The sequence below is a fragment of the Podarcis cretensis genome (assembly GCF_951804945.1).
Source record: "Podarcis cretensis genome assembly, chromosome: 2".
Classification (NCBI taxonomy): Eukaryota; Metazoa; Chordata; class Lepidosauria; order Squamata; family Lacertidae; genus Podarcis; species Podarcis cretensis.
This window is the reverse complement of record NC_137171.1, coordinates 71,914,422-71,938,986: the sequence shown is the minus strand read 5'-3', so window position 1 is coordinate 71,938,986 and position 24,565 is coordinate 71,914,422. Positions and strand designations below refer to the sequence as shown.

At 40.8% G+C, this 24,565-nt stretch overlaps 1 protein-coding gene across 7 annotated transcripts in view; it reads right to left on the bottom strand.

Moving 5' to 3' along the window:
- Nucleotides 1-24,565, bottom strand: part of SEMA3F (semaphorin 3F) — a 130,355-nt gene that overhangs the window by 90,324 nt on the left and 15,466 nt on the right. The window lies entirely within an intron of this gene.

Sequence of the window (24,565 nt, the reverse complement as noted above, 5' to 3'; positions counted from 1 at the left end):
GAGATACAGGAGAAGAACAAATAGAAGAAGAATGGAAGAAATTCAAAGATTATCTGCAAAAACATTGTAAACTGTATGAATGTTAATATGATGCAGGATATTGAGACAATGTGGCATTAGTGACAAAGCTGAAGGAATGTGCAAAGATGTTTCATTAGTAACAAATAAGAGAATCACAGTTTAGTTAACCTAAGGATGGAAGATAAAAAGATGGGTTAGCAGCAGGAATGGTTAACTTTAAAAGAAATTAAGACATATTAATCTGGTTAAAATAGGGGAAAAATCTGCTGAAACTAAATTGGAAATTTGAAAACAGAAAAGGGAGATGTGAGGAAGTCCGGAAAGAAAGCTACATGAAACCAAGAATTGAACCTTTTAATTTTGTTTTTTTTGTTTTGTATTGTTTGTTTGTATTGTTGTTGTGATGTTTTGCTTTTTGTGTTACTATAAAATTTGTTGAAACTTTAATAAAAATTTATTAAAAATAAAATAAAATAAAATGCATCTCTGGGTTATTTGTGGGGCATAGGAATTTGCTTATCCCCCCCAAAAAAATAGTCTGGCCCCCCACAAGGTCTGAGGGACACGGGAGCAGCCCCCGCTGAAAAAGTTTGCTGACCCCTGATCTACAGATTCCAGATCCCTTGCAGCTCTTCCCTCAGCTCCTGCTCCTTTCCCCCTTGCTCCTGATGACCAGTCTCCTGCTCTCATTCCCTTTTTTCCACCACTGCTAGCAACCGCCTCATGGGTGGCACAGAACCCCACAAATCACTGGCCCCTTCCCCCAGATCGTTCTCCTCTCTCTCTCTTCTCTGTCCGCACATCCCACCACTCCTCTGGGCTCCTGCCAGTCTCTTACGAAAAATTACATAACAAATGCCTCCTTCTGAAAAAGAACCCTTTGGCCCTTCGAAATAAATAAGAAATTGTCCAGTAGCACCTTAGAGACCAAGTTTGTTCTGGGTATAAGCTTTCATGTGCATGCACACTTCTTCAGATACTTTGGCCCTTCCTTATACTGAGGTAGGGAGGGTAGAAATAAACCCCTGATGCTGATATGGCTAATGGAGCAGGAGCAAAGAATTAAATCAAAATAATCGATTCATGATGGCATTGTCCAGTTGTTCTCCCTTCTTTGCCTTTTCCCTCCACTCTCTTTCTCTTGTTTATACATTGTTTTAGATTGTAAACCTGAGAGCCTTAGTTCTTTATTTTGATTTACCCACAGCAGGGGTCAGCAAACTTTTTCAGCAGGGGGCTGGTCCACTGTCCCTCAGACCTTGTGGGAGGCCGGACTATATTTTGGAAAAAAAATATGAACGAATTCCTATGCCCCACAAATAACCCAGAGATGCATTTTAAATAAAAGCACACATTCTATTCATGTAAAAACACATCGATTCCTGCACTGTCTGCAGGCCAGATTAAGAAGAGGATTGGGCCGGATCCAGCCACTGGGCCTTAGTTTGCCTACCCATGACCTACAGTATCTAGCAGATGTAGATGCTCTAGAAAGGAAGCATAGATAGAAATTACAGTGGTACCTCGGGTTAAGTACTTAATTCGTTCCGGAGGTCCGTTCTTAACCTGAAACTGTTCTTAACCTGAAGCACGTTAGCTAATAGGGGCAACGCTGCCGCCGTGCCACTGGAGCACGATTTCTGTTCTCATCCTGAGGCAAAGTTCTTAACCTGAGGTTAGCGGAGTCTGTAATCTGAAGCGTATGTAACCTGAAGCGTATGTATCCCGAGGTATCACTGTATAGCTAACAATTCATACTTTATTGTTAGGATTATAAGAGGAAAAATGTCACTCGGCTTCAAAATGCATTCAAACTGTGCAGCTTCCCAGAATACTTTTGTGTGTGTGTGTATCCATAATTATGCAATTACATCATTCAGATTTTACATGGGCCACAATCCAGCATCACGATTGTGCTGGTCTTCCACAGCTCAGCACAGATTTCAAACTGCTGCTGTACTGTGAAATAAGTCAGTTTTCATAGAATCATAGAATCATAGAGTTGGAAGAGACCACAAGGGCCATCGAGTCCAACCCCCTGCCAAGCAGGAAACACCATCAGAGCACTCCTGACATATGGTTGTCAAGCCTCTGCTTAAAGACCTCCAAAGAAGGAGACTCCACCACACTCCTTGGCAGCAATTTCCACTGTCGAAATTTTCAAATTTTCAAAATGACAAAAACATTTAGGTATTTTACAGCCTTAGTGTTTTAGTAATTTTCTAAAAACAACCAACCTTCAGTAATTTCAAGAGGGTTTGCATCATTATAAAGTGTTGAGATCCAATCTTGATCATTTGGGACTGACTTTTTAAAAATGTTAGAAATAAAGAGTCATGTGTGTGCTCCTGAACTTGGTGTTAACTGGGCATGCTTGTGGTAGCAGTGGCCAGGGATGCTTTTTGTAATTCTGGTGATTATGCAATCTCAGTCTGTGAAACACATCTCTTTCAGTCATCTTCCAGGTATTTCAACAGTTACCAAACACCAAGCACACTTTTGGTATCAGTTTACGTAAGTAAGTACCATTATAGATATTTATTAAAAGCATATTTTCTTGAAACTTACAGAAGTGTCTTGCCAGACCTCCAGCCACTAGGTTTATATTGAAATGCTCCATAAGCAACCAAAGATGACCTCAGCAAACACTTCGGCTTGTCAATCAGACTACACAGAAGAAGGCTGGGCTACTTTCTTAGCTGACAAATAATCAAGTACAAGGTAAATTCAGATATAAAATGTCTGTAGGGAGGGAAGAGAAACAAATGAAGGAGTGATCAAAACCTAGTAATTTTGTTCTCTTTCAATCTGACACAAGGATGCCAATAACATTTTTTAAAAAAAATCAATAGACAAATAGTTTTTAATTTGTCACTCTCATAGAAGAGGTGTATTGTTACTGCTGTAAAAGGTGAAAAAATGTAAGTTTTTAAAGTTTACTTATAAATTTGCCTCCGCCAAGGATTTTACCAGCAGATGTTAAACCTTCATCAATGACAATTAGCCATTCATACAACTTCACTTGATGCCCACCTACAGTTATTGCAGAGTGGCTGAGATGCAAAAAAAATTTTTTAGAAATTGTTCAAAAAAAAAATTAAAAAAAATATTGGTGCACAAAATTGCAGGTGGCCTCAATGATCTCAAAATTAGCAACAGAAGGCCCAGCTAGCATCTGCTTGGAAACCCACTTTTGTGAATGTGATTACAAACCTGGAAATGCAAGGAATCTTGATCCATCAGGGAATCCTGCAGCATCTACCCATATCAAAATAGCAAACATGTTTAAATGATTTGTTTTTAGATCCTAAACATTATAGAATGTAAGGTATGCTAAAAATGTGATGTGTAAAGCAAGTATTAGTGATCCACCATGTAGAAAACACACACACAAGAGCGAGTGTGTGTTTAGCCCAATGAAAATATTGCTTGTGTTGAAATACAAATGCACGGAAGACTTCCTGCAGTTCATGGTCACATATAGGTTTCCTATGCATGAGCCATACACTTTTAAAAATAGAGAGTACAGATCATATGAAAAGTGTCTATGCAAGTTTGTGTGTGCATGCAGGCCCCTGTGTCAACAGGAACTTGAATATGTGGAATTCAGGACCACTGGGCATGATGCCAATTCCAACTCTTCATGCATTATTTTTTACATGAAATTGAATGTCTTAATAAGGCTCATGTCTACTCTACATAGAGTATCTCTCTCACACAGAGAGTGATCTGATTTTATTATTGTTGTTTGTATTGTAGATCCCTTCCCAGAAGCTTTTAAACAGTAAAGCAGGATTTAAAATAAATATGCCTATTATACAGTTTGGTATATAGGTAACTGTTTATTTATAAGCATGCACAGACAGATGCTGCAAGACCAAAATATAAATGAAAAAGGGTTTTGAAAAATGTTGAATTTTGTGAATGTTTTAGATATACTAGTCTATGATCTGGGGTCAGATATATCAGTGTTTCAAAGAGCATAGGACTTTGGAAAATAATTCAGGGGATTATGGATTAAAAAACTTAGGGGGTGCCTTTTTAAATGAGTGTGATATGAAGGACAGGGAGATTAAACCTGCACAGGCTATAGTTGAATGAAATTTTCAATAACTAAGGCAAGGAGGGAAATTGTGATGTTTACTCAAATCCTACAATTTCCACTCCTCATGCAACAAGATAAAAAGCACCACCAGCTGTTAGCATTGCTTGCATGTGCACATAATGCTAAACCATAGTTTATTGTTATTAGGGCAAACCACAGTGAGCCTTTTGACTTACAATACTCCTCCTCCTCCAGCACAGCTTTGATGTGGCATTCAGAAGCTTTGCTTCCACTTCAGATTTTTTCACAGCTTGTCATGATTTCTGAACCCAGATAAACTGTGGTTAATCTTAATTATGGTTAGTGGAAACAAGCAAACTTCAAACCATTTTTTATGAAGTTGGCTTGTTTTCACTGCCCATAGTTAAGATTAACCATAGTTTTGAATTGAGACAAAGCGTTAAATGGTGATAATCTAAAATGGAAGAAATTTTCTGTCTCCTCCTTGCGGATTCTCCAAAGAAGGGAAGGGAGAGTGTGTGAGCCTGCGGTTTGCTGTGGTTATGTTTATGTATTTATATACTGCTTAATATTTCAAAAATCGCTAAGCAGTACAGAGTCTTTAAAAAATATATATTAAAACATAACAAAAACACAACCTAAAACCAGAACAGCAATATAAAACCAAATAAAACAGAAATTTAGACATGTAAAACTGTCCAGTCCAGTCAGGGAAAGCCTCATAACATTAAGCTATAGTTCTGCATTACAAACTAAGCCAATTATGGGCACATGGAGTCAGTAGCCAAGGTGAACATAGGCATTTATATACTTGTATATATTACGTCTTTCCTTCTCTTTGGAAACATACCATCTCCTTTACAGTCCAATAAATGTTTATAAATCATATTATGGTTATAACACTGTTACATAGAGTATTCTGACTCATAGAAATATTTACAGTAAACATGCACAGAGATGCAAGAGACAATTATTGATTTAAAGAAAGGGGTTTTCTGAAGGATTCCATTGCTGACTAGAGCATTTATTTAGTTGCTTGTTTCTTTAAAAATGTAGAGCTTCACAGATTTCCAGTTTTAGTATATGTACTGCAGAAGGGAGCACAGACTAGATTATTTACTGCCAAAAGGTCAGTCTATACTTCAGAGCCACAAACTCAAAAGAGTCTTTAAAGCTGGAGGAAATGCATAATGTGTGAAATACAAATGAGCCCGTGAAAACACTTGCAGGGGGACATGCTGAGGGGCCATAAAGGGATGTATCAACTTTGTGTTTGGAAATACGTGTACCCTATTTAAACTTTTATTGTTTCTCATAATGCAAATAGGTTCTTAAACATGGTAAGAATGAAGAAAATCTAATGTACAGCACAGAAAAGACTCAGTTAGATCATACCAATGGTTCACCAATATTAACATTCTCAGTCTCTATAGGAATAGCCACTACCAGGTAAGAAAAGAAAAGAAAAATTAATTCCCATTCAGCAAGTGATTTCTTGCTCCAATAATAAGGTATTTTTAAAAGGCTGGCAACAACTTCTGGAAATCTACACATAAATTAACTCCAGCACCTATGAATCGGGTGTTGTGCGAAGACACAATACTTTTAAAAATATTGTTTTCTTGGAATCACCTTACCTTTCACTCTGGAACAACAGATCCTCTCTAAAGCAAAAACCATCACTTCAAGAATGTACTGAAGCTAATGGAATACTTCCATCAGACTAAAGAGAGGCACCTCCAGCATGAAGCAAAGGTAGGGACTAGGAGACGCACGCTGTGACAGAGACAAAGGCCCATGCTGTGGGGTTGTCTCTTGCCCCATTTAGCTCATTTGTTGTTATTGGTTTGATCAAAGTGCCATGTGGGTTGCCTTATAAAAGCAGAATTGCTGATTTGTTTGAGCTTGGCTTCCTATCCCTTGATGGGCTATTTATGATGTAATTAAGCTAATTACAAGTAATGAGAGACCCACTGGCCCTGAGCCAAGCTCTTTTCCTATTTAACTAATTCACAGGTGGTAGGAAACCAAAGAACCTATTTGACTCTTTGCTCAAGTGTTTTCGAATGCAAACCACTTCTTATTCAAATAGAGGAACACTTTCTTCTGTGATCACCCAGCTCCCTCAAGGAAATTCAGAACAAATCAAGTCAGAGGTTGATTTTGAATCACAGTAGGAGCCAAATAGCTTATACTGCTTGAGGAAAACTGGAGGAAGCTCTTTGCAGTGTCCTCAGGCGCATTTAGGGGTCTTTAAAACACACATATTCTAGATGTTTAGCTTGTTTAAGATAAAAACTCACCTTCATAAAACTCAAGTTCAGTGAGAAATGCGAAGAAAACACAGAGCACATTATTTCCTGAAAAACTTCAGACTAAAGATGCAAAAACTATCTAGACTCATAATCATCTTCATCCATCATGGAACTCTGAACTCTCTAGGGCAAACCACACTACCATGGCCCAAACACTTCAGTGGCTTCTTACCAAATGAATAATCTTTGTAAAGGAACCCTTCATAAACTAATAGAATACAATGCCACAAAAACAACTTTAACATTCTATCTAGCATGAGTGTAATTAGACTGCTGGAGCAGGAAAATTAAATATGAAAGAGGATTAGTTTCTAATGCTAGGTTTCTGAAGAGATATTAGGTTAACAATGAAATCATATGCATTTTACTCAGGAGTAAGTTACACTGTTTCAACGGAGCTTACTCCCAGTAAGTGTGTACAGGACTGCAGAAGTGATTTTGAACTAGCAAGCCAATGGAATTCATTGCTGGGAAATCCAGTTGTTTGGGCCTAAGTTGTTTTGATTTTTGTTTCAGTGGGGTTGCAAAAAACAAATAAGCAAAGGTTTGCACCTTATGAGCATGAACAAAGCAGAAAAATGCTTACAATATGAGCCTACAGAAAGAGATCCCCTGGAAGCTCAACATATATACCAGTGAATAATTTTTACACAATTTACACAACATCCCACACTCCACATTTTATTATCCAGCCTGCCTTGATTACTGTGCTTTTCAGTTTCTTCATGTGAAGGTTTGTACCTCATTAATCAAGCACTAATCTTTCCAGAGTGTTCCTTCACTATTGTGTGAATAAATGTCTGTTGTGTTGGCCACTGTCTCACCCCTCCTCCTTCATTATCAGAGCCATTTCCCTTTTAAAAATATGGGCTGATTATGCGCATATTTACCCACTCACCATGGACACCTTGCTAATTTCTTTTGCTGATTTCTTTTGGATTGGGGGAGAGTGGAAGGGGTTGCTTTTATTTTTGCAAAATCCTTGCCATTTCAAAATCTCAGACTTATCATGAGTTCCCAATCACTTTTAAATCACACACTGAATGACAGTTTCTTCAGGGATGCACAGCTGCCTGCCTTCTTAACATAAAGACAAACAGTCCTGATCCCAGGATGTCTGTATGTACTGAAAGTAAGCAGTCAGCAGCATGGGAACATATCCAAACCAAACCCTGCAGGACCAAAACAAAGTTACTGTGGTCAGGTTATGCTCTTGATCCCATAATGACAAAGTGCATTTTGATGACAGGTGGACGTGTGAAAATGCACAAACTGCCTTCTCTGTTCTAAGCTCTCTCAATGGGAGAGCCCTATGCAGTCATTGCACCTAAGCTAAACAACCTGGCTACCTCAGACCAGTGCTGTTTTTCAGGCTGAGTGCACCAAACCCAGTTCCAGCACCTCTCAGGTGGGTACCATTGTGGGCCGGCACTCCCTCCACTTCTTAATAACTGCCTTTAATTACTTCTGAGAAGCCCAAAACGAGCATTTCAAGTCAAAATGGAAGCTGGCCAGGTTGTGCGAGTCTACACTTTCTTTAGATCTATGACTCCACGTAGCTCCTAGTCACTCCTAGCCATGATTGGTCAAGCAATGGGGTGGGGCCAGTTCATATTTCCTTTTCTTCAGTCTGTCTCCTATGTAATGGTGGCAGGCTTTAAGCTTTCCATACAGGCTTCTACCATTGCATGCGCGCACACACATTTGCGCAAGGGCTTTCCAACCTGCCCTAGCCATCTTTCTGAATCTAAGAAAATAAGGGAGGTGGGGCACATTAATTTGACTTGCACCAGAACCAGGGGTGACCTCCAAACCAGCTAGGGAGGCAGCTTGCCATGTTTTTTAGCACCTCCATGAGCGATGAATGCAGCTGTTGTCAAATGGGCACCTGTTCAGGGCTGCCCCAAGTCGCCCGGCAATTTACTGTAACACTTCATGGTGAGTTCTTGCACCTTTTTTATTTTTAAGCACTGCTCCAGACTGTTTAAGACCACCTTTGCCGACATCTCTCTCCACAACACCCAATACATATTAAAGCACACTTGGATGGTTTTGCATTTAAACCTTAGTGCTACAAACTTAGTAGGGGTGCTGCTGGGTAATTAAAATACTTGGGGCACTGGTCTATGGCCAAAATTTGCCTCAGGGCACATTAAGATGATGGGTGGATGGAGTCTTATTGACACAGCCCTTTCAAGAACACCTAGCCAAACTATAAGAAAAAAATTGTTGAAAAATGAAGGGACAGAAGAACCAGGTCCGAGCGCAAAAGACCAGGGCTCAAACCCCCTGAGTCATATGTATGTCAAGTGGCACAGGGCTGGTGTTCAGCAGCTATTTATTTTGAATCACTATGACCTTGTACTGAATCAGATAAATGGATGAATGTGTGTTTTGTTTTGCTTTTTATTTATAGAAAGTTTTTCATATTTTAGTGTAAGTTTTCAATGCTATGGTGATTATTGTGAGCCTCTTTGAGCTCAACATTTGTTGTTGGAATAGCAAAAAACAAATATTAAAATAAATCAAATAAAAATATCAGAGTTCAAGGACACATTCCTGACAGGAAAAAACACTCAAGGTTGATGTGGAAATACTCAAGGAAGGTATGGCTGGGAAGAGTTCCAAGAGCCACAAACAGAGCCAATTTTTGTGAGCCCTTTCCAAGTAACCTGCTTTTTGGGGGGTAATATTGTATGATACATAGAGAGTCAAAGAGATGGCACTCTTGAAAGGATCTTTGGCTGCAAATCCTAATCTGTATACAGTCGTACCTCTTGTTATGTCAGTCTCCAGTTGAGTTTTTCCAGCATATGAACATGGAACATGAACACTTCCGGATTTCACCACACATGCACGCATGCGCAGAAGCGGCACTCTAGTTGTGGACTTTTTAGAGTGAAAACGGCACCCCAGAACGGATCGAGTCTGTAACTAGAGGTACCACTGTATCGAGGCCTTCCTCTTTTCATGCGTTGTCCATTGGCCCCTTCAGGAAGGAACTCCTCACTGGGCATACACTATTATTTTGCCTAGAGAAAACAAATTCTCCATGCTTAATTGCCTTCAATAAATCACTCAGACATTTCCAGTATTTTCCACCAGTTTCTTCCCCTCCCAAATTTCCTTTCAACCCTTGAAAGCAAAAAAGAATCTGGCTTCCAGATAAACATGTCGTCCACTTCAGTCCCATGAGGAATTCAGATCCTGCAGAGTTTTTTGTTTGTTTTCTTGCTTGTTCCTAGCTTTAAGGCATATCCTTACAGATTTGACAAAAGTCAGGCTGGGAGGAAACACTCTTTCCCTAATATGGCACTTGAAAGACCATGAGAGAAGTAGGGCTTAAACTTCGGATTTTAAATTCCCTCCACTACAAATTGTTCTCATTGCTGTGGCTTATTACTCTTGTACCCCACTCGTCCTCCAAAGATCCCAAAATAATATATTCGGGGTTCTTACTTACTTCTTCATCACAGCAACCAGGTCAAGTAGGTAAGATTCAGTGGTTTCTCAAATAGGCTACAGAATGAGCTTCATGGATAACTAGGGATTTTAACGTATGTTTCCCTAATACAAATCCAACACTAGCTGTCTTCCCCCATGCATTCAGTTAAGAGTAGGATCACATCCTCTGTGCCTTTAGGCAGAATGTGAGAACAGGTTTTACGCACACACAGTTGGAACAAGTGGAGAGCCCATTCTCATGTTCTGCCCAATGCACAGAGGTCAGGGTGGAGCCAATGGGTGCAGCGCCATTCCTTCTGTGCAGCACATGATCCAAAAGCACAAGAAGAGGGCTTCTATACATTTACACTACATTGGTTCCTTAGGTGCAGTATTTAAAAGGTAAAGGTAAAGGACAGTTAAGTCCAGTTGCAGACGACTCTGGGGTTGTGGCGCTCATCTCGCTTTACAGGCCGAGGGAGCCAGTGTTTGTCCACAGACAGTTTTTCCAGGTCATGTGGCCAGAATGACTAAGCTGCTTCTGGCACAATGGAACACCGACTCCCGAGCAGTGCACAGAAATGCCATTTACCTTCCTGCTGGAGCGGTACCTATTTATCTACTTGCACTTTTTGGGGTGCTTTCAAACTGGCTATAAGCTCCGCAGGCGAACTGTGCCTCTGGGAGGTAACTCTCTTTGGGGCGTGGGGTGGCGCAGCTCAGAAACTAGGGATGGCAGCAGCAGCTGCCTGGAGGACTCCCAAGGGGAGGGGAGAGGAGACTGAGGGAACACTCCACAAGGGAGGGTGTTCGAAAAAGGGTGAGAGGCTGCAACTCTGCAGACAAGGGGTGACATAACTGGGCTCCTGTGCCCCACAGGGGTGCCGCAGAAAGCATATAGTTGGTTAAGAGAGCCGTGGACTCAAAAAGGTTGAAAACCTCTGATGTAGAGGACGATATGATGACTACTTCTATTTCTACATTTCCAGGTTTCAGTGCTAAAGAAAAGTTGCTGTAGTGTTGTTGTGATGGTGCAATGTTGTAAACCACATCGCACACCTCTTTGCATGGTGGGAGTCATGCAGAAAATGTGAACGTGCAAAAGACACAGTCAGATTGCCAGGGAGATAACAACAAGAGGACAATCTGACCTCTAGTTCTATAGTGTGCAGATCTGTCTGGAGCCTGCCTCTTTCTGCCATTGCAAAATGTGCATTTGTGGCCTTTGGCTCTTAAGTTTAAGCAAAGAAAGTATCTTCAAACAAACAAACATTTTCCAAAATACTTAGCTGTCAATATTTGAAAAATGCCTTTTAAGGCTGCAAGAATCAGTGAAATATAAACTCCAGCTGTTCCCAATGAATAGATACTAATTTAAAAGGGCAGGGCAGGCATTTCTGCATTCAATCTCTAGAAGAGTAGGGATGGACAGATAGCACAAAACTGGTTTGTTAACACTTCTGTGCATGAAGTTACCAGGATCAGCAGTTTAGCATTCACCACAACATGGGGGATTAAGACTATTGTTGGTGAATATTGGGCAGTGCTACAGAATACAGTGCATATGTTATGCAAAAAACCACACTATCCTACTTGCTACTCTGTTTTCACACCTAGCCTACCGCACGGGGCTGTTGTGAATACTAAAAGGGAGAGAGGGAGGGGAAGACAATGTATGCTGCCTTGAGCTCCTGAGAAGAAAAGCAAGATACAAACATTTTTACAATTCATGTACAGTAAAAATAAATATGCACCCCACTCCACCCTGCTTTAGCTACAACACTGCACAATCTTGATATTTTACAAGAAAATGGCAAAGCAAAACGAAGCAAGAAGCTTGCCAACACTGGAGTTATAATATACATATATATCACATAAAATATTTTATTGTCAAAACTAGTTGGTCCTTGCAAAATAATGTTTTACAAATCAATATTAGTTTCCTGCCAAATAACAACAGTGATACCCAAGTAAGCCTTTCCTAATTGCTTTAAAAAATAGGGGGTTTTTTTTGGGGGGGCGGGGTGTAGATTAACAAAATAATCCTGTATCTACACAAAATTAAGTACCACTGATTTACAGCTCAAGTTTAACAATGTCTACTCAAAAGGAAATCCTATTGGATTCAATGGGGTTCACTCCCAGGTAAATAGGATTAGCACTGCAGCCTTTTTGTCAAGGACGTGAGCACAGGAGGGTGGGAAGGACTAGATTCATAACAGGCTATGAATTACAGAAATAAATTGCCCTATTCAGAGGCCCAGGAAAAATGAAACTTGCATAGCTCTTTATATTTTGAAAATAAGCCTCAGCACATTTTAATGGCATCCTAAGCTCCATGTACACTTTTATATTTCTATTCAAAAATTATTTGATAGATAAAATTACTATTTTTTAATGCTGCATGTACGCTTTTATTATCAACATGATTGAAATTGTTTAATTATGTGTATGCCAACCAAGATCCTGATACAACTGTGCTGCCTGTCCGTGCTTTGATTTTCTGGACTGTGTGCTAGACGTGCACAGAGAAAGAACAGTAGGCTGACAGGCAACTATATGAGCTGCTGCTGAACACCATAGATTCACTAAATTCAAGTGACGTGAAACACAAACGCCTTTATATGCATATAGGCTATGACTTCATTCAATGGCTAAAAATCTATAAGGTGCCGACTACCAAACAGGCTAGTTCGTTTTACAGAAATTCCGGGGTGGAAGGAGCTTACATTTCTGCTTATAACTTTTGATCCAGGGCAGCCTTCACAAGCAATGTGCTCTTCACCTGTTTTAGATTACAACCCCTGCAACAACAGCCAATGATGAGGAATAATCAGGAATTATGGGAACTGCAGTCTAAAACGTTTAGACAACACTAGGTTGGAGAAGGCTGATGTAGAAACCTGATGCAGAAACCTGTGTTTGAATGGAAGCTAAGAGTTCTGGGCCTAGCTGGCCTTGGGGGGCCCCAAACTCAAACTCTTTCTACACTTCTCAAGAAACATTATTCTCGGAATAATGCCCATTTGTGAGCTTCCCACAAGCATCTGACTGGCCCCTTTGAGAGCAGGATGCTGGACGAGATGGACCTTTGGTTTGCTCCAGAAAGGCTCACCGTATGCTCTTAATGTTATCAAGAAAGCAACCCATCAAACAATTATTTGGATTTAAAATACAGTAGACACAATCCTACATTTATTATTTACTGAAATCTTTTCTTTTTTTTTCTCTTCTAAGCTACTGGATCATTTAAAAAAATACAACTAGTCACAACTTTCAGACTATTACATGGCAGAAATGGGAAAAGCGATGAGTAGGGAGAAGGAAAAAAGAAAACTCAGATATCAGTTCTTAAACTTCTCCTGGGATAGAAACAATTCAAGTAGCCTGACAGAATGGCTGCAAGCTAGGTGACAACACGCATATATGCATAATCAGTCTTTTTGTGAAGCATCATACCACAGTCATTTCAGGCAGCAGATTCCAGGGGAGGTAAGATTTTTCTGGGCTCAACCCCCATCCTGTGGGACATTTAAAAAAAAAAAAAAAAGAGCATGGAAAGTATACTGTAAGTTTTTGCTTCAAGTGCTAAAAAGGAATGCCAAGTCTCGTACTGAAGCCCAGTGATTTAAATGAAGGTAAGCATGCCCAACTCTGTGAGGGATTGTGGCCAGTTTTCCTACATTGAAAATCACTTATTTGCTTTACTATAGCAGCATGCTGTATCAAAAAATGTCAAAATTCATTGTTTTGAGACAGAAATCTCTGCATCATGTTTATATTTCAAATGAACTGCATTTGTCAAAGAGCCAAGGCACCAACAAGAGATAATCAAGATATTTTCACATACATAGCTGTCTCCATCCAGCCATGGGAGAGATTCCACAGTTTTTAAAAGGCTTTTTAAAAAAAGCCACACTGTTTAAGAATGTCTTCATCAAAAGAAGGCATGCCAGAAAGCACTTTGTAGGATTCCTAAACCTATTCCACAAATGCAGTGTGTTGTTTTATTAAATTTGCATGCTGTAATGCAGAGTGACATATTACTTTTAACAAAAAGTAAACAACTTGTACCAAAGTTGTACGCCCTGGTTTTTTAAAGCTAAAATTCTGATTTTTCCCATGTCTTCCAGTGAGCTATTTCCCAAGAATAACAAATACATATATAGAAAAACTGGCTGGCGTTATGAAGTATTTCCAGAGGACTATGATATTAAGGGCATATAACTAACAACAACAGAAGGAGAAACTCTAACTCAGCCTTTACCAACCTGGTGCCCGTCAGAAATTTTGGACTGTAACTCTGATAAGCCTCTGTCAGCAGATTATAGTCCAAAACATCTGGAGGTTGGTGCTGGGTTGGCAAAAGCAGCTATAGCAAAGTCATGATACAATGGGGGGTAGGGTGGAATACATTGCGTAGAAGAAAAATTAATGCAAGGGTATAATTGTGTAATAAAACTAAGGAGGACACAGGAAATTATTTCTGAAAACTCAGCAAGAGAATGAATGGTAATGGTTAAGAATGACCCCCTAGAATATATCATTATGAATCTTCATCAGTGCTTGCAAGCTCTTCCGAAGCAATGATGAAGACGATCAGTTTGTGCTTAAATGGCAAGGGGCTAGAGGTGATGATAAATAGCAATCCTCCCCTTTCAAATATAAGCGCTTCCCAGCCCATACAGTGCCACGAAACTCTTTGCTATTTTTACTGCAACAGACTCATACAGCTACTCTTTGAGAATTTATCCCTGTCTAACTCAATTTATTTCCTAAACAGGATAACAAGCTTAGTAGATAAAGGGAATAGACTTGCATTAGTGTATCTTGTGTTAGGTGAGGCATTTTGGAAATGGGATGGCTTTGGGAGTTAGTAAGTAATGAGATTACAGAGCCTTTCAGCTCTTGGTTATCACTTCCAGACAAGCTCAGAGCAGAGTGATTGACACCTGCTCCCATCTGTAGATAACCAGCAACTCTGGCAACTAATGGCTTGGAGGACCGAAACACACTGTGGATGTCTCTGTCCAGTTAAGAGACAGAGTCCAAGCAAAGTATGAATGTGTTCATATTGTTTCTTGCTCTGGGATTGTGTGAACAATAAAAAGTGGGTTACAAATAAATAAAGTACTGTGCTCTTGTCCTTTTAACTCCATAGTTTTCCAGAATCCCCTAGGTCTTATGAAGATCACTTAACTGTCTGTGATACTTTGGAGTGTTCCCATCCAAAAGCAGCTTGTTTGTGCATGAGAACCTAACAGTCTTTGTCTCTGGTTTCCTGAGACACTTTGCCAACATTTTAAGTAGGCAATTATAATACTCAGTCATCATGCATTCCTTACTTTGATGCCAGATAACAACATTTAAGCAATGATTTTCTTTGACTTACACTGTCTGTCCCAAGATGCCCTGTCATAGCTGTCTCATTGGCTGTATTTCTTCTTTCTTTTTTTTCTTGCAGAATTTCCTCAACTTCAGTAGAAAGATATGCCAAAATAAAAATCATTCCTAGGCAAAAATGCAATTCTGAGTCTAAAGGCAATTTAGATTTTCTTATTTATTAAATTATACAGCCTGATGCAATGCTAAGGTCCTTAGTGAGTAACCACTTCATACTTTCATTCTATAGGCACACACTTTACAGCTGAGAGGTAGGTTCTTGCTCTGTAATCCTATGATTGACTTGGCCTTTGAACTCAGACCTCTCAAGTGGTCTAGGTCAAGCGTTATGTTCACTGGGTGGAAACCACAATATATAACTCACACATTATGAAAGATGACCGCACGTTATTAAAGACATGGACCTGTGACAGGGAACCTTCGCCAATGATGGCTTTTTAGCACAAATATGCACTTATGTAAAATACTCATGTTTTCAAAGTATTTCCCCCCTTCATACACCTGTTTTTAGAATGTCTAGAAATTGAAAGAGTTTGGCCTCTGAAATAACTTGTAGTCCAATCCTAACCATGAATGTTCAGAAATAAGTGCTATTCACTTCCGGGTTAGCGCGATCGGATTAATGGCGGATTCCCTCCGAGCTCCGGAGGGAATCGGCTCTGCTGAAGACGGGTCTTACCGCGCCGGCGACGCGGGGACCCTTAGAAACCGCAGGCGCGGAAGCCTGCGGACTTGGTGACTTGGCGGGCACCTTTAAGCGCCTTCCCCAACCCACGAAGAGCCTTTTTAAAGGCTACGGAGAGGGTGCGGGGAGTGGCGTGGTGCTGTGAGTAGACCACTACTTCAGTGGAGCGTAGCCGCGAGCCATGGCCGGAGAGCGCTGACTTTTTTCCCAAAATTCGGACTGGAAAACAAACAACCCGTGAGTAGAATGGAATCTGGACTTTAAAATTTATACCTTTGAATTCGGTACAATCGGGGGATGTGCTAAAGGGAAGTCCGCACCCCCCCTACCTACAAACGATCTAAAGCAAGGATTGGAGAACTAAGGTGGAGAGCATTGTTTTTGGTGTCAGATAAAAGATACTTCAATGAATTTGATAGAAGTCTTTGTGCTGGAGAGAAAGTGAGGAATTTTGGAAGCTTTTGTGTAAACCCCCCCCCCCCCCGAACCCGGGAGCGTCCTGTGCGTAAGCCGGAGGAAAAAGAATAAGGAGTTTGACAGCTGTCAAAGGAGCTGTCAAACGGGCGGTTGAAGTTAAGAACTTTGTTACTTAATAACTCTCTGAACTAAAAGTGTTGCATTTGAACTGAGGTGGTTGGAAACAACGTAGCTATAAACAATAAGTAACGGACTGTTGGAAAAGGACTATCAAGTAATTGGAATCCCCCTAGGGGGAACTAGAGACATTACAATGGCTGCAGAGGGAAAATTACTGGCAGAGATAGAAAAAATGTTTTTTCTCGTGGGAATCCTGCAAGAGCAGAGTACGGCTATGAACAAAGAACTTATGACCTTGAATTCTAAAACAAACAACTCTGCTGAATGCATAAAGGATTTGACTAATAAGAAATCTGCAGCTGAACCAGAAGAGACATTTTTGGAACTGGTGGAGAGGAAAGAAGGAGTGGAAAAATTGCAGGAAAATACCAATCAGAAGCCTATATTGTCAGGAAATAAAGAAGAAGATCTTCGGATTACAAATCTGCGAAAGATGAGAAAGATGAAGGAGGAAGTCCCTGGAGTACCTGGAATACTGGAATTTAAAAGAATAAAGAAATATGATTGGGACTTCCTCTTTGAGTATGGGAGATCAGCTGACCTTTTGCAGCAACTGCTTTTAAGTATTCTGGATGGAAGAAAACTTGGTGTGACTGCGACTGAACTCCTTCGAGACCCGAGGACCAACAAAAAGGGTTACCAACAAAATCGGCGGAGAGAGACTGACAGAGACTTGAAGGCCTCGGATGTGAGGAATCCGGGCTAGGAACTGTTTCTGTGGACATAAGGGATGGAAACCGGGCTAGGGAGGGAGGGGAGAACAGAATTTTAAAATTTTATGATTTTTGTATTTGGCCATTATGACATATAACTAATTAAAATATAAAGGGAGAAATTCGTGGGAGGGAAATTAGGTCGACCTTAGAAAAAAGATTTAATGTTTATAAGAGAATTGGATAAGTTAAATGTGGATAAGTAAAAAGAGTTAAGTTTTAAAAATAATAATAATATGTTAAAGATGAGAGATAAGAACTTGCTGAATTAATTATTGGAATTGGGATGTATGAAGAGGGGGTGGGGGGAAGTCAAGGAAAGGGGGTAAAGAAAGTAAGAGTATGAAATTATATATGTTTTGTTTTTGTTTTTATTTTTGTTGTGTGTGTGTGTATAAAATGTGAAAACCTAATAAAAATTTTATAAAAAAAAAACAAAAAACAGAAATAAGTGCTATTCAATTCAATGAGGCTTATTCTCAAGGAAGTCAAGTTAGGGTGGCAGCCTTTGAGATCATGCTGTTGTTTATGTTTGATTATCTTTAATATCAACCAAGAATCCCTCTTGATTGTTCTAACAATGAAATATGTCTGTACAGCAAGAACTGCTTCCCCACAGTAGTGGAGGAGTGGAGAATCTGTGGCCCTTCAGATGTTCCTTGACTCCTAATTGCCATCAGCCCCAAACAACATGAACAATGGTCTGGGATGATGGGAGTTGCAGTCCCACAGCAGTTTGAAGGTGTCACGGGTTCCCCACCCTAGTCTACAAATACATCTAATTCTGAGCTAGCATGAGAGATCTTTTGGATTAGAATGAGTAGTTAATGAAGTTAAGCAACAGCAAGATAATTTTAAATACATTGCATTCAGTTTGTGTGCCTCTGTTCTCAGAAGTCTCTTTAATTCAGCAAATGTTTCTGTGCATGGAAGAGGAGAAAGTTATTTTTGATAATTATTCCCCTCTACCTCTGCAGGTTCCCATACCACAACCCAAATCTGCTCCAGAGGATTGGGAAACTCTCTGGAATACTTTGGGAGGTACCTCAGGGGTCTGCAGGAAAAAAGGATTAATGAATATAATCTTCCCTGCCCTTCTGTTCACAAAAGTCTAGGCTAGACCAAACATTCTTCCATAAGCAGAAGACAATTGGATGCAACTCTGTCAGGGCTGGTTACAGGGAGCATAGGACTCTTTTTACAACAGCTGCACTGGCTACCATTCTGTTTCCAGACACAATTCAAAGTGCTAGTTTTGACCTACATCGCTTCGGTCCAACATATCTGAAAGACCTATTTCCCTCATACGAAACTGCCTGGGCTCTGAAATCTTTGAGGGAGGCCCTTCTCTCAGTCTTGCCACTCCCAAAGGCACGCGTGCTGGGGACATGGGAGACAGCCCTCTCAGTGCCTGCTCCCAGACTTTGGCACTCCCTTCCCAGAGAAGGTAGACTGGCTTCCTCCTCCTCCTTTATCACAGGTGAAGACTTCCCTGCTCCATCCAGTTTGGGGGAACTGATTGTTTCTAGGGAAAGGGCTGGAGCTATTTTTATTGTAATTATCTGTATCTCATTTCTGTTAGTGTTTAATTGCTTTAAAGTTATTGCTTTTTCTGTTTTTAACTGTTTCTATTTTATCTGTACACTGCCTTGAGTCCTGGTCTGGGAAAAAGGTAGACTATAAAAAAAATCATCATCATCTTTGGTTTCTCACCACATATGTATTATATTCCTCCATAAATTACTAGGGATGGGATGGACCACATGTCAAATACATTTTGACATTAAGATTCCATCAGACAGAAAGCCCCAGGCAGCTAACCACAATACAAGTACAGCATGGTCAGTCGCAGCTTTAGTATCTTCCATTTTTCCGTCTGAATGGCATTACACCATTTCAATTTGCATAATCTTTTCTGGGACACTCCAGAGAAAGACAGCAGAGACACACAAAGAGATTGTGACACATTAGGAGCCAGGTTAATTTAAGACCACCAACTTTCTCTGCTCAGGACCTAAACCTCCCTGCTGGTAATGACTGCCTTGCTCTGTTGACCTTGAGGTGAAAGGTTCCATCTCCTTTTTCCAGGTCCCTGGGGCTAACTGTTCTACCCCTTCTATGGATTGCTTCGGCCATGGTCACATTTTTATGCATTTTCTTTTAGCGGACACGCTGTGGCACAGAATAATTTGAACAGTGAAACAAATTCCAACTTAATGTTAACAGCTCAATCCTACAGCTGTTGTCATTTACCTCTTTCAGCACTTTAAAATTTAGCTGCTGCTTCATTACTTGTTTTTAAGATTATTATCACTAGTGGTCGCCTTCCCTGCTTCTAATGCGGCAACAAGAATAAATAAGGGCAGTAATCACTCCACACATATGGGTTATATGCATGTCCTCCTGACTAGAAGAGTCAATATACTCTACTTATCAGAGTCAGTGGAAACTTTGCTTTAAAAGTCATCAGGACTGCACTGGAGCAAAAAAACCCTAGCATAATCCCAGGTGTTCCGTCATGGAGGTACAGACAGCTGTATTGTTATTTTGATATGAAGTTGTCTTATATTATCATTGTCCATCCAACCTACTATTGCATAATCTTCTCCAGGCCTTCCTCCAGAGATCTTTTTAGGTGGAGATGGTTAAGAATTGAACCCAGGACCTTCTAAATACACAAAATGAGGTTATTCTACTATTTATATTCTGCCTAACAAGCATACCACCCATAGATATCATGCTTATCTGTAAATATGGGGTTGTCAATCAGTCCCAACCTGCCAAATAAGCAAAATAACATGATGTTCATACATAGGGAGAAGATTTTTAATAACTTTGTTAAGAATAGCCACCCTGTTTTTTTCCTGAGAAGAATACTGAAAAAGATATATGCCTATATGTGGGAAGTCACCAGCAAATGTCCAGGTTATATAAATAGATCTTCTCCCCCACCTCATCCTTCCTTGGGAAACAAGGATTGACAGCAAATGGAGGATTCAGGATGCTGCTTTCATTTTCCATCACTGCTCATTTCCCTCCTGGGAACATGTTCCCAACTCTTAGCACTGAGGGTAGGGAGTAGAGTAGAGAGGTTTTGACGCAGAATGCTAAATGGAGAACTACAACCCATCATGGCTTAGTTTTGCTCTCCTAACTTGGAAAAACTCCCACAAATATCAGTGCTACACAATGCGAACATAAGGTCCAAGCACAGGGGTTAACCAAAAGCACCTACTGTTCATGGAGAAGGAGAATAGGCAATGAATGATACCCATAGCAAAGCCATTGTTCCAGAACATCACAATGACAATTGGAGTTCTATCACTAAGGAAGAAAGGCAAGACTTTGCCCTCCTGCAAAGCCTACAGACTTATCCGCATTGACAACACACACAATTTTGATAAATCTTGTAGCACTTGCAGGGGTGGTGATTCTTGATGCTCTTGGAGTGCAATGAACTCTCTGAACCAGAGAAAATTGTATTTTCCAAAAATGGTATAATGATGTACGCCAAGATCATGGTGCCATTTCCATGTGATGAGGCCAATACAGAACTGCTAAAGAGAGCAGCAGATGAGAGGTTCTAATTATTATTCAGCAACAGTGGTCTGGGTGTTCCCACTGAATGTGAACATAAACACTGATACAAGCAGAACAATGGGCTTTGAACTGGCTGCAGCAGGAAGTGAATGGGGAAGCTGTTCATGGCTCTCTGGGTACTGCATTGTCTTACTGTCTATATGCAGAGACTAAGCAACACTACCCAGCTGGTGATCCATGTGAACTTCTCTGCTGGCAGCACTGCCACACCAGAGGCAATGCAGTCTGCTCTGTCATCAAACTTAACTCTGTTAACTCTGGGTAAGGGAACATAGAATTTGCCTTGTTGCATTATATGCAGATACATCTGAAAACTGAAAGACTGAATCATCCAATTGGTCATTCTATATCTAGAAGAGGTGTAGTGCACGATGGAGTGAGCTCCCATTGCTCGGTCCCTGCTCCTGCCAACCTAGCAGTTCAAAAGCACGTCAAAGTGCAAGTAGGTAAACGGCGTTTCCATGCGCTGCTCTGGTTCGTCAGAAGCAGCTTAGTCATGCTGGCCACATGACCCGGAAACTGTCTGCGGAGAAAAGCCGGCTCCCTCAGCCAGTAAAGCGAGACAAGCGCCGCAACCCCAGAGTCGTCCGCGACTGGAGTTAACGGTCAAGGGTCCCTTTTCCTTTACTATGAAATAAGGGGGGGGGTGCTTTGTCCCTGTCCTCTCCTGCTCCACTATATCACTATCTGGAACCTAAGGTAAGAAAGTTAGTGCTGCTACTTCTTGAAGATGGATAAATTAGTGCTGCTCCTTTGAAGAACTCCAAAGTCAAAAGCAATAGAAGTCCATCATTGCTGGCTTCCTAACGTCTTCAGGGACAATCTAACCGCCTGCTCCTCCACTCCCTACTTAATAAAATCCATCAGTGCTATTTTCTTTTAACCTCCAAGGACTAAGAGGAGTGGTGGTGGGAACACAACTTAGTGCTAGAATGAAACAGTTTATATGCAGCCTTGAAAAAGAATGTTTACCCTCACATGAATGCCCTATAGAAAAAGCCTATATAAGTGAATGGCTCTACCCCACACATGCCCTCCACACAGAAGCTCATAATCTTCAACGACATTAAACAGTGTACATGAGCCATGACACTTTTCTCTGAGGCTTCAATGCCCCTGGGCATATGGGTTTGTCTGCTAGAGCATTCTTTCTGTATGCCCCTGCTGTAAAAAATAATGCAGAATCCTCATTCTGGAACCTTACACGCCTGTCCCCAACCTCTTTCCTTCCTGCTCAAATATAGAATTATGGTCTGTTCCTGCTGTTTAATCTGCCAAGTAGAATGTGGGCCAAGTGGGAGGAGGTGTCAGGCGCATTAAATCTCTCACCTTTCTCTAAGCCCTGGCTGCAGTTTATTGGCAGAGTTGGTGGCCTGGGCCATGTTAACAGCCCACATTGATTAACTCTTCCTCCTCATGTTTCCCACTTTCCTGGCTGTGCTCTTCCCCACCCCCTCCCTTTCTATTCACCCACCACCTCACTAGAAAGAGAGGCACATAAAGACATACAAATTATCGACTCAGGGAAAAAACCTAATTAAAGACAGCTCAGTTTACAGCTCTGGTTTCCCAGCTGGCTTTTAGGCAAGGCTAGAGGTTAATTCTCATTAACTGGGAATAACTGAAATAGGGGTTCAAGGGAAAGAAATGCATTGCAGAATAAAAAGAGAAACGTCAGTGATGGGCTGCAGAGGCTTGTTGGTGTTTTGCCAGCACCTTGCCCTTTAAGTAGCCCCCAGTTGCTACCACCAGGCAACAACCAGGCAACGACTACTGTTTGGACATTGCCTAGAAGCTCCACCTGTGGGAAAATCTTGTCCCCGTCGTCAAAAGGGGGGGGGGGAGACCACCCAAGTAACTACCCACAAGGTACAACACAGTCAGTCAGGTGATTTGATATTTCCTCTAGAAGTTGCTAACCCACATGGTTTTATCCATTGTCATCCATTTGTCTCAAGAGACAATTGAGTGCTCCTTTGGGGGTGAAGTCAAACCTGCATTAGCAGCACCAAAGTATCCTCCCTGGGATGCAAGCCTGGGCAGTGTGTATGGAGGTTCTAGGCTACCCAGATGGCAAGACCTCGCTGATGTGGTCCAAAGGAAAGCAGAGCAATATGCTTGGCACCAGCTTGGCTAGGAGGCAGCATACAAAGGACCATCCAATAGTCTTTAGGGCCTCCACTCCAAATTTGTGTAGGGTTCACTCCTGAGCCTTTTCTTGTCCCAAAGATATCCCGCAAGAGTGCAGAGGTTTGAGATCAGAGTTTTCCTTCTCCTAGATGAAAAACTCAGGTTTTTCCATCTAGCCCAGGTTGATGAGCCCTGCCTGCCCCCACTTCCCTTTTACAGCATGTGCACAAACTGCCTTCTTAACCATTAGACCCACTATTGTTCTCACTCACTCAATCCACTGGTGCCTGTCATTGTATGCAGGGGAAGACCCAAACTCACTGAGGGTTTGAGACCCATTGGCTCTCCTCACCTGGTTTAGCTGGGCAGTTGAAGCCATTCCCGGGGTGTGGCTGCTGTCACATGCTGACAGCTTCTAGGAGCCACATGTGAGAACTAAGTGCAGAATGGAGATCAAAGATGGACAAACTACCCCAGAGGAAGCATGAAGTGCCCCCCACCAGAGGTACCACCCCTCTGCTAACACCCCACATGGTTTTATCACCTATCATATATTTACAGTGTTCTGAATTTTAAAAAAGTCTAATTTTTGCCTTGCTTATTAAAAAGGATCTATTCCATTCCTTTTAGATTTATAGAGAAAACTTGATAGACCATGTAATCTAAGAGCTAACAAATATAGGTAAATATATGCATTTATTTATTATTAATGTGTAACAGTTGCTTTCTTTCTTCCAAATATACTTCAGACAACAAACAGCATCTAAAATAATTGAATTTAACATTTAAAAAACCAACAATAAGTTAAAATATCAGTTTCATCCAAAACAGCAACAGCAGACCAACAGTGCAAAACCTACACAGTATTTCACAACAATGTCAGTCTAAAACTTTTTTCCAATATACAGTAAAAATGTTTTCACAAGCTGCTCAGAGAGAATCATGAAGAACTATCCATTTCTAAATCATGCACAGATTTGCAAAAGAAAGCATTAACCAATATATGTAGCTTTCAGTAAACAGAATTAAAAATGAGATGAATGCCAGCCCATGCATCATAACCACCTAAGTGCTAGAAGATCAGACTTTTTTAGATGCTCTTCCATAATGCAAATACTCTAGCTGCTGGCAGATCAGCTGCAAATACAGGTCAATGGACTTCATAAAGAAGAAAGTGAGTGAAAATGTAAGATTATTGCTATAAGCAATGGCTTAATTTTAATTTTACTTGTGGAAAGTCAACTTCCAGTGAGGGGCATTCATAATACATCTCATGCTGTGATAGCGCCAATATGTACTCAGCCCCTCCTTACTTTTGACTATGCTGTTGAACACTGAGGCATGCAACTGCCAACTCCTATACACATAATTATGTGCACATCAGATTGTATACCTGATTACAACTAATGCAACCAAGAACAAATTCTAGAGAACAAATCTGCAAACATGTTAAGGGCATTAAGCCCAGGGCAAAGGAGGACAGCGTGGCTGGAACAAGAATTCAGTGAAAGGAGGAAGCGATTCCTTGGAAACACATACTGTGGGGTGGATAGAAGTGCTGAATGCAGGGGAGAATGATCTCTTCAGTAGG